At 50.8% G+C, this 9,124-nt stretch overlaps 1 long non-coding RNA gene across 1 annotated transcript; it reads right to left on the bottom strand.

Annotated features, from left to right (window-relative positions):
• Positions 1–951: 951 nt before the first annotated feature.
• Positions 952–7,988, bottom strand: LOC119087966. Its single transcript, XR_005091513.1, has 3 exons — positions 7,858–7,988; positions 6,952–7,092; positions 952–2,399 (listed from the first exon to the last, which is right to left on the bottom strand). It is a non-coding gene; the product is annotated as an uncharacterized LOC119087966 (long non-coding RNA).
• Positions 7,989–9,124: the final 1,136 nt, after the last annotated feature.

Here is a 9,124-nt window from a genome sequence, read left to right as displayed (position 1 = left end):
TTCCTGAAATGACAGAAATGATACCAAAACAGGGGTCAGCCTGACCCTGAGCTCCTTCGGGTCCTCAGCATCTGACCCTGACTCTTAGAGCCAGAATCTAGAGCATCCAATGAGTGGGGCCAAGCCTCCAAAGGTCAACCATCAAAAGCATCAGAGGCCCTCATCACAGCCAACAGAGCGGGATGTGGGCCTCAGAGCTCTTAGAAAGACTTCCTAAATAACAGAGATTCCAGATGCCTCCACTATGACTCCCATTAAACTTGTCAAAAGAGCATACTGCTTGTTCTAGTGCCTACTTGAGGGAGGAACCAGCCGCTCTCAGGTTTGTAGTCAAACAAACCAACATTCACTGTACGAGAGGATCCAGCTGCTGCTCCCCATACAACATCCGCTGTTTGATCATGACTCATATGTTACTCAAAAAGGAAGGACCCAAAACAGTTGTGTAGCACTTCAGAGCCTTCCAAGCCTTTAGGCTTGAGTAACAGGACCTACATACAAGAACGGAGCAGCCCCAATCAGGACCCAGTCCTTTGTTCCAAGTGGGGCTGGGATTCGGAGAGTCTACAGCCCTTCAACTTGGAAAATATCCTTTCCCAGGAATGAATGGGCACCTTCAGTCAGTGCACAGACATAGTTTGGAATCAGCAAGATTAAGAAATCTCAACAAACAACAACGCAGCAGGCTATAACCAATTACAGAGGTTCACCCCAGAGGGAACATAGAAATGCGGTGATTCTCCACCAGGGTGACTCTCCTCCCTTCGCAGGGGACATTCAGCAAGGTCTAAAGATGGTTTCCATTGTTAAAACTGGGACAAGATGGATGGAAGGTAATCCGCATCTAACGGGTGGAGGCTGGATGCCGCCAATCATCCTACAATGCACAGGACAGCCTGCCTCCCCACCCCACCCCACCCCACACAAAGGATTCAGTTCCAATGCCAACAGTGCTGACGCTAAGGAGGTCTGCCCTAAATACAGGCCCTTGAACCCCACCTGAGGCGTCCAGCAGGAGCCGGGACCTCTCTGAACATCTCAGCTAAGTTGTAGACCCTGTTGCCAGGAGCAAACAGTGTAGACTCTAGAAATGCAGGCACAAGACACCAAGATCCCCAGGGATTTCTGGGAATGGGGCTCATCAGCCCCTCATGTCCCTTCATGAGTCCCTGTGATTATCAAATGCTCAGCTATCAAGGTCAGGTATTTTTTTTCCCAAGTAGTCCAACTTGGAAAGAACCTCCATAACTAAAAGAAACCTGGTTCAAATGAACCGCTCCTACTCTTGACCTCATTTAAACCTCCCAGGTATCCAGTTGGGACCATTATCACCACATGACAGAAAAGAGGACTAGGGTACAGAGATTTAGACAGTGCTTCCAAGATGGCACAGCTGGTAAGTGGCAAGGCCACAGAAATGTCTCTCCGGGAACGCCGGATTTGAAGCCCACTTGTGGACCCTGCAGCGGGAACCCAGGCACCCTGGCTTCATCCAGCTCTCTAGCTGGCTCACACAGATGAAGTGTGAATGCTGAGCCTAAAGACGTCAATACGGGCACTCTTGTTCAGGTAGACGTGCAGGGATATGCCATGGCAATGGATTCCAGGCATTAATCTTTGCTGCTCACCAGAAACTCGTCACTGCTCTGATTCCCACAGGTCCAGATGTCCCCAGGTTCAGCTCTGGCCTGTTCACTGCTCCCAATATGGCGCCTCTGGGACACCGTCAGCTCCTTCTCACCTCTACCCTCTCTCACCAGCAGACAAGATCAACAGCATCGGTGGCTGATTTGTGCTATCAGCAAACCAGCTCCAGGATTCATCTACTATCCCTGACTTGCCTGCTCAGAGGTCACCAGGCCTCATTCTGTGTGTGCTCCCTCGAGGCCAAAAATCTGATATTATCTAGAAATAATGAAAGGAAAGGAGTCGTCAGCCCCAAGGTTTCCTCATTTTGCTTTAGTCAAGCTGCTGCTGGGGTCCCACGGCCTCTCTCTGCTTTTATTTCATGGCAGGAGGCTCTACTCATAGACCAGGCAGGCTACAGATCGTGCAGGAACAAACCTTATCACGTCAGGAATTGGTCCTGAGCTTGAGAGGGCCAACCCAAAGAGCTGTGTGCCTTGTCCTTACATCTTGATGGTCGTTCCTTCAGTCTCATCACTACTGAGGCCCACCTGGCACGTCATCTTTTCATCCCCAGGAAGCCTGGGACAATCAAGAAACTGCACTTATCCAAACTGTGTTCAGAAGCACATTTCTTGATAGGTTAGTGATATATTCAAATCTAATGTTTGCTGGTTCCAGAAAATAACTGAGCTGGCGAGGTGGCGAGGTGGGTCAAGGTGCGTCCAGATGCCTGCTCCCAAGCCTGTTGACATCATTTCCGTTCCGGGATCCTATAGGGTAGAGGAAGATAATCAACTCCTACAACTTGTCCTCTGGCCTCCACATGTACACCATGGCACAAGCATACCCTGTCCCCCCCATCACACACACACACACACACACACACACACACACACACACACAATGCAATTTTTTAAAAAAGAAAACAACATCCAACCAGATTCACCAGATGGGACATACTTGTCAGATCCACTTTTTCAAATCTGATTTAGGGGCAGGTAAGATGGCTCAACCAATAAAGACACTTGCTGCCAGCCCCGAGGACCTGATTTTAACCCCCAAGACCCACACTGTGGAAAGAAAGACTAACCCTTGATAGGTTGTGCTCTGACCGCCACGCCTGTCTGCACATGCATGTGCACATGCCCACACCCATGTACACACAACCAACAATCAATCAGCTGGTAAGTGTACCTTTAAGAAAACGAACACATAGGTGTTAGATTGATTTATTTTATATGCGGGTTAGGTGCACCTACATCTATGCACCACACGCGTGCAGTGCCCATAGAGGCCCGAAGAAGATGCCAAACACTCGAACTGGTGCTACAGATGCTTGTGAGCCACCATGTGCGTGCTAGGGATCCAACCTGGGTCCTCTGAAAGGCTGGTCAGTGCTCTTCGTCTGTGAGCTGTCTCTCCAGCCTGCAGCCCCGTTTTTAAAATGAGTTCAGTGTTGTGAAGCTAAGCTTCCTGCCTCTCGGGGCTTGCAGCACTTTGCCAAGCCCTGCTCCTGTCTGACGTGCGGCCCTTCCCCTTCTCCAGGCATTTCCTACTGCTAGGGGACTGCCGTGTACCCAGAACCAGCATAGCTCGCTGTCTGGCGCATTTTGATAGTTAACAGGCGCAGCACCCCGTCCTTATCTGGGAAAGCAGCAATCTCTCCTGAACTGGCTGCTTCATCCCTGTTGCTGAGCAACAGGGGGCTTCTGGGAAGGGGCTGGGAAACGCCCACTTCAAGGCCTCCGTCTATATCGGGAGGAGGTTGTGGTCCCGTGATCTGATCCCTTAAGGGTGATAGAAGCTCCCAACACAGTTGTCCAAGGCCCGTGCTAGTCTAAAGAGAAGCACCTCAGCTTAGGACGGTTTGGGGTCGGTCTGTACCTTACAACAGACTGGAAAGAGTGAGCCCTGCTGTATGTCGGTGGGAGAGCAGCCCAGGTGTGAGTGTGTCAAGACACACAGCCAGTTGGAGGTGAGGCCACAACTAGACCTGTGTTCTTGACCCAGGCTCTTCTGTTTTTGCAGACCCCCCTCCTTCCATATCCCACAGACAGTGGGCTGTACAGAGAGATCCCACTGCGCTTTGACCCTGAGAGAGGCCGCCTTAGTGCTGCAGATAGCCCCAGAGAGCACACTGTTCCTGCAGATAGCCCCAGGACTAGCAATTCCTATCAAGAGGGAAAGGACTAGAAACCAGAGAAACTCTAGCTGATACCAGGGTGCTCTCTGCTGGCTAGCAACTGAACAAGTCACATCTTGGATACAAGGCATGTGAGACTTCTCAGAGAGCTGTAGCATGGGTTCCAGGAGTGAGGAGGCATCTGAGGGAGAGTGTCCTTCCACCATAGACCACCTCTTCTGAAGCCCTGGGAGCCCTGGTGGTGGACAAATCATGCCATAGTCCTCTGGTCACATTCCTAAACATATGTGCATCACTGGTGACTTTCTGTGTGACAGCCACTAGGGATGGTACTATGGGGACAGGAGTGACTGTCTGAAAGCACCGTTCAGCCCCCGTGTAGAATCTGAGGCAGACAACCAAACCAAAACAATAACAGCAAACAAACAAACAACCAGTGAACGGAATAGATTTGACAACACAGACCATCAGGGAATGCTGAGCTGGAACAGAAAAACAAGGAAGAGGGTCTGTTTGTGCCTGGGCCCCCAAGGGCCCCCAGCTTTGAAGAGAAGAGGGAGGCAGATGAGAATGGACACGAACATGGCAGTGCACTTCGGGAGGAAGGAGCAGACTCAGCTACCTTATGGGGCATTTCCTTTATTGATGATTGATACAGAAGGGTCCAGCCCACGGTGGGTGGGGCCATCCCTGGGCAGGTGGTCCTGGGTTGTATAAGAAAGCAGGCTGAGCACGTCATAAGGATCAAGCCAGTAAGCCGCCCCCTCCTCCATGGCCTCTACTTCAGTGCCCACCTGGAGTTCCTTCTCTGACTTCCCTCAATGATGGATGGTAATTGGAGTGTGCAAGCCAAGTGAACCCCCTTCTTCCCCAAGTTCATGGTGTTCATCACAGCAACAGAAATCAAACTAAGAGACCTCCTAACTCACCATGTGCCTCTTCACCTCCAGAATTTTCCCATCCCTCCCTGCCACACCACATCTCCCTCTAGGCTAGGTCTGTGTCTGGTGGGATTCCTACAATGTCCCCCAGTACTTGCACCTCAACACCACCAACGATTGGGTCCCTGACTCGCACGTCATCTAGACAGGGGACCTTAACACATGGATGGCACCCCTTTTGTATTTGCTGCGGGGGATTCTGCAAGGCCCAAACTACCCCTTTTAACTCTGATAAGGAAGCCATCCCGGGGAGACTGCAAAGGTGTGGAGGGGATGTGCCTGAAGACGGTTCAGGGGAGGTGGGGAGACGAGATGTGAGCCCCACGGGCAATGGCATCAGCTGTGTCTACGTGGGGTGAGGAAGAGAAGTTAAGAGCAAAGGCTTTCAACAGGAGGCTCTGGAGTGTCCACGGGACAGCGGCAGGTGTGATCAGGCTGGGATGGCTGGGGTGCTCTGACCCCAACCATCAAGTGAGGCCAAGGTTGGGAACAGAACAGGACATGATTTCTAAAGGGGGAAAGGCAAGACAATGGCTCGGTGTGCTAAAGCCCTTGCCACCCAAGCTTGGTGACCCGAGTTCAACCCTGGAACCTTCGGTGGAAGAAGAGAACTGACTCCTGCAAACCGTCCTCTGACCGTGCACGCTGTGGCCTGCTTTCATCTGCATGCACGCACGCACGCGCGGGCACACACACACACACACACACACACACACACACACACACACACACAGTGTTTACATCATTGAAGCAGGAAAAGAAGGAAATGAGTGGGGAAGCCCCCTGCCGGACCATTCTGAGTCTTCAGTAGGCCTGAGAACCCAGAGCTGAACCTCTGTAGCTCCAAGCCCAGATCATGAAAACCGGTTAGAAGTGCAAGCTTTCAGGCTGGGGAGCTAGCTCAGGTGTACAAGCATAAGAACCTGTGTTTGGATCCCAACACATGCAAAAGTCATGGGCATGGTGGTGCAAGCCTGCACCCCTAGAACTGAGGAAGCCCAGTCGGTGAGCTCGAGATTCAGTGAGCAAGGTGGAGAGTGACTGAGCAAGATGCCTGACGTGGACCTCTGACCTACACACATCTACAACTTGAACTCTCAAGACCCATCCAAAACCTGAGTTAAGAGCCCACATTTTAACAGATTCTCCAGGGGATTCCCATGCCCATTAAAGTTGGAAGAACCTCTGTCCTTGTTACCAAAAAGGCATTTGGGCATCTGGCTGTGCGCTTTGCTGACAGTTAACAGATGCAGACATCGAAGCAAAGTGAAAGGAAGGTACGAGCATCATACGAGCGCCCTGGCTTCCCATGCCTGTGCTGACTACTTTCCCTCCCTTAGAAGCCTCAGAGCTGGGACCAGGCACAGGATATCATTAAGTGGTGCCAAAAGCGCAATGGAGTCTTGGAAATTCCCTGAGCCATTGTCCTATGCCCCTCGGGAAGTCCAAAGAAGGCTAAGCTACTCTCCTGGCCTGAAGAGCTTGTGTAATCTTATATAACTCAGGCCAGACACATGTGGTTTCGCCTAAGTATAGCCTCTCACCTGGACCCATGCTGGGAAAACACCCTGACAGCTAGGGAAACAGAGAAAAGAATCCGCATGCTGTGGAACGTGGATGACTGCCCAGCAGGCTGGATTTGTGCGGCTGGGTTAGGTTTCAGTGGCCCGTGAAAGAGACCTAAAGAACAAGATGGGTGGGTGGGATTAAGTACTAAAGGCAGGAAAGGAATCAGTGTGACCAACGTACCAGATTAAGGACCAGGCAGCAGTGAGAGCCGAAGTTTGGGATGGGATGGAGGCTCAGAGCAGACACAGAGAGCCATTCACACCCTGGGCTTCCCAGAGGCCATGGGGAGACCAAGAGAATGTTTAGTTTGGGGACATGGGGAGTCTGGGCCTTTGAACGGCCTTCTGGTGTTGGCTATGTCCTTGATTGGGTGCTGTGCAGTGGCAGGAGAGGATAGAGGCACCCTCACCCTGGAAGCTCGCAGAGGCTGCAGCTCAGAGTCTGTTCATCTCAGTATCGCCGGCGTCGGCCCCTGAAAAGGGCCCTGCAAATGACTGTCTCAGAGGGAAATCAGCCTTTAGGTCAAGGGTCGCCTGTAGCCACACTAGACAATGAAACCAAACCGCCTTCTCCGGACCACAAGTCTGTGAGATGGCAGAGTGGGGATGGTGACAGAAAACCCCCCTCAAGCTATGGTAAGAAGTGTCTGTGACCATGCATGCTACATACCTGGCATTCAGCAGGTGCACAAAGCCACGATGACTCCTCTCTACTCGAACCCTTCCCTTCCCAGACAGGGCTTCAGTGACTCTGCGGCATCGTGCTATTCTCTGCGGCCCCTTGGGGTGCCCCTTCAGCTTCCTCTTGGCCCTTGTTAATGATAACATTGGTTGAGTGCCTTTTCTGTATCACAGCCCCAGACACAGGAGCCCATCTCACCCAGCAGTGAGGCTTAGGTGTTAGTGTTTTCCCGCTTCAGAGGTAAGAAACACAAAGCTAACCCCATAGGGTACTAGGGAGGCAGAAGGGAGGGCTGAAATTCAGCGTTATTATTGGCCACAGAGAGAGTTAGAGGCTAGCCAGGGCTGTATGAGACTTTGTCTCAAAAGAAAAAGGGAGGAAGGGAGGGAGGAAGGGAGGAAAGAAGAAAGAAAATTAAAAAAGGAAAAAGCTCACAGGCACAGAACTTGTACTTAAGCACAAAGGTAAACCTGAAGCAGATGCCAGATTAAGCATCTCTCTTCTCCTACAGCCTCCAACCCGAGACTTCCCAGGACTCCGTTACCCTCAGGGTATCCTTTCTCCCTCTGGAACTCATCCTCAGATAGTGGTGGAGTGAATCTTAACTGGCTGAGTCTTCTTTGACCAGCAGGCCCACCTTCCCTAAGGTCAGTGGGCTATAACCACGTGCACACCTATCTCCCCCTGAACCTCAAGCAGCCCCAACTTCCAGCCTCTAACTCTCCTGCGCCCCAGACAGCTTTTCCTTAGCCCTCCTTTGAGGCATTAAGTTCATGCCATCCAGAAGTTCAAGTGCATCATGGCTGTGCTGCTCTAGTTCCTAAGAGCCTGAAGTGGCCTGTCCTAGATTGTGGTAGGATCCTGTGCAACTAGAATATTCTCAGTGTCTCTTACCAAGTCTGGCAGATACAGGGCTTTTCTCTTTCCCAAACCAACACCCCTATTCTGTACATGATCCCAGCGTCTATCCCTTAACCTGTCTTCTCTCCAACTGTCTTCATATCAACTGTGACCCTCTCTGCTCATAGCCACCTTCCAACTGCCTTTTAGATTGTTCACTCTTGGAACATTCCAACAAACCAACTGCTCATTCTGCCCTCCAGTAGCTCATGCCAGGTCCCTCTCTATTGGGACATGACCATTCTCTGTCCTTTACTGGAGTTATTTTCCAATGCTTGCCAGTGAACCACAGACTCTTTAGGCACAAGAACTGTCTTAATTTTTTCATTCCCACAACACTGGTCACAATAACTGTGACCCAAAATTACCAAATTTATTCCAAGTATGGTTGGAATGGATATGAATTGATATGAAGAATCAGTTCAATCAAGAGGGTTTTTGATTCATAAGGTCATTTGGGTTTTCAAAGTTAACATGAATGTGCTTCTTAAGACAGAATCTTACAAAATTACTCATCCTCTCAGGGTTCTCTAGAGGAATAGAACATGTATGGGGATTTATTAGATTGCCTTACATGGCAGTAATAGGTAGTCAACAGTGCTCCACCAAGGAAGCAAAGAACATGATCAGTTCAAGTCCCAGACAGGGTACTAGAACAGCCCAGAACAGTCCTGAAGAGTTACTGGTATATTGAGTCCATGCTGAAAGACCCAAGAAGTCAGCAGTGGATAGAATACATTCAGAAGGAAGGGTGCTTCAGACTGGCAGTGATGGTGCAGGCCTTTAACCCCAGCACTTAGGAGGCAGAAGCAGGTGGATCTCTGTTCAAAGCAGCCTAGTCTACATAGGGAATTCCAGAACAGCGTAGGGCTACATAGAGAGACCCTGTCTCAAAAACCAGAAACAAAAATAAAAAAGGGAGGCAGGCAGGGAGGGAGGGAGGAAAGAAGGAAGAAAGGAAGGAGGAGGGAGAGAGGAAGGGAGGGAGGGAGGGAGGGAGGGAGGGAAGCCTCAGGCATGCACCCACCATGCATTTCCTAGGGACTTCTTTTGTAACTGGGTTACCTGTTGCCTGGTGGGAGCAATCCCTTCCCATCTTACCCCAGCCACTGTCCCAAATGTGAATCCTCTCAAGATGTGCCCCCAGACACACCGGTGCATTTCATTCATCTGATTAGTTCTTAATGTAGTCAGGATGACCACCAAGACTGAATCCTGGCAGCTTCTAGGGAGGCTGTAAAGGACCATCATCCTGGGTTGG

Source organism: Peromyscus leucopus, chromosome 5 (assembly GCF_004664715.2).
Source record: "Peromyscus leucopus breed LL Stock chromosome 5, UCI_PerLeu_2.1, whole genome shotgun sequence".
Taxonomy (NCBI): Eukaryota; Metazoa; Chordata; class Mammalia; order Rodentia; family Cricetidae; genus Peromyscus; species Peromyscus leucopus.
Note: the sequence above shows the minus strand (reverse complement) of the source record. Positions and strands in the feature narration are given on the sequence as shown.